The sequence below is a fragment of the Pinus tabuliformis genome, chromosome 4_2, assembly GCF_031772625.1.
Source record: "Pinus tabuliformis cultivar Carrire ecotype Pingquan chromosome 4_2, CPIR1, whole genome shotgun sequence".
Classification (NCBI taxonomy): domain Eukaryota; kingdom Viridiplantae; phylum Streptophyta; class Pinopsida; order Pinales; family Pinaceae; genus Pinus; species Pinus tabuliformis.
In genome coordinates this window covers 701497412-701498821 of record NC_142304.1, presented here as the reverse complement: position 1 = coordinate 701498821, position 1410 = coordinate 701497412, and the positions used below count along the sequence as shown (strand labels likewise).

At 36.9% G+C, this 1410-nt stretch overlaps 1 long non-coding RNA gene across 1 annotated transcript; it reads left to right on the top strand.

Moving 5' to 3' along the window:
- LOC149171424 (uncharacterized) lies at positions 1–507 on the top strand. The gene is made up of 3 exons (XR_016259555.1): positions 1–16; positions 172–269; positions 399–507. It is a non-coding gene; the product is annotated as an uncharacterized LOC149171424 (long non-coding RNA).
- The last annotated feature ends 903 nt before the right edge of the window (positions 508–1410 follow it).

The window sequence follows — 1410 nt, the reverse complement described above, 5'->3', positions numbered from 1 at the left end:
CGGGATGCGATCCAGGGTATGAGGAGTTTGTTTGCGTTCTTCTTCACGTTGTTTTGGTTGCAAGGACATGATTTCTTTTTCTAGTTGGGGATTTCCTTTCCTTTTGCTAACTGGAACATAAATATGACCAAGTGACTTGTAGCTTTTATATAATTTTTGTTTGTGTGGCAGTTGAAAAGGTTGCTTAAAGGTCTTCGTGTCGAAACTATTCATATCAGGCATAGTTATCGAATTAAAGGTTTGACTGATAGGCCTTTGGAGGTTTTAAGGTGTGTTAATTCTTAGGTTTAAGGGGCTTCCTGAAATTTATTGTTTTTATTTGGCTTTCTAGATATTGCTCAGATTTTTGTCTCTTCCTATTAGGAATTCAAAGCACGTGCATTGTTTTATTTGAACAGTTTTGATAGCAATGGAGTGCAACTCTCTATTGTCGACTATTTCCAACAACAGTACAAGCTGACTCTCCGATTGCGGGGCTTTCCGGCGATCGAAGCCAGTAATAAAGAGAAAAAGAAATATATTCCCATCGAGGTAAACTCTTATCGTATTTATGAAATATTGTGATGTGGTTGTTGTAGAATTATTGAGTTATTCTATTATGGCATCATCATGTAATTTATAAAATTATCGGATGCAGCTTTGTCGGATTCAAATGGATCAGCCTTATATCAAAGTTCTAACCGAACAACAACGAAGTGGTTTATTAAATCTAACTTGTTTACATCCCCAAGACCGAAGGGAGAGAACTAAAGTGGTAAGTCCATAGATCGTTCATCCGTGGCAATGTTGTTTCATACGTTCTTGCATTTTAGTATTAAGCAGAAATAACGTTACCTTTTTCGTTTTATCTTCAAAAGTCAACACCAAGAGAGTGAATCAATATACTTGTGTGTATGTGTTTTAGATTGGAGGATAATTGAGAGATTCAACTGCCAAAGATGCTGCCGAATTCGGTATTCAAATCAACACGTTGATGACAGAAGTCCCCGGGAGGGTCTTACCTCCACCAAAGGTACCTGTGATCATATATTTGAGCATTATCTATTTCTAACATATTTATTGAATGCTTTTTGTGGATTCTGTATCGTTTGTTTCATTGCAGATAATGTACAAGGCTTATGAAGAAAATCCAATAGAAGGTTCATGGAATATGAGAGGAAAGGTATGCAATATATTAATGCCAAATTGTAGAAACTATGGTTTAGTTCGATAAGGTACCCGACTTGTTTGACTCTCCCCAGCTTGTCTTTTAACATTTTGTATAGATTTGGGAGCATATCAATTTTCTTGCACAACATAACATCATTTTACCCTACTGCATGTGTGTGCCGAGCTGTGCATATGATAAAATACCTTTCAGCAGCTTGATCTTATTAGTCCCTGCCGGGGACTATATGCGATCGATAGATC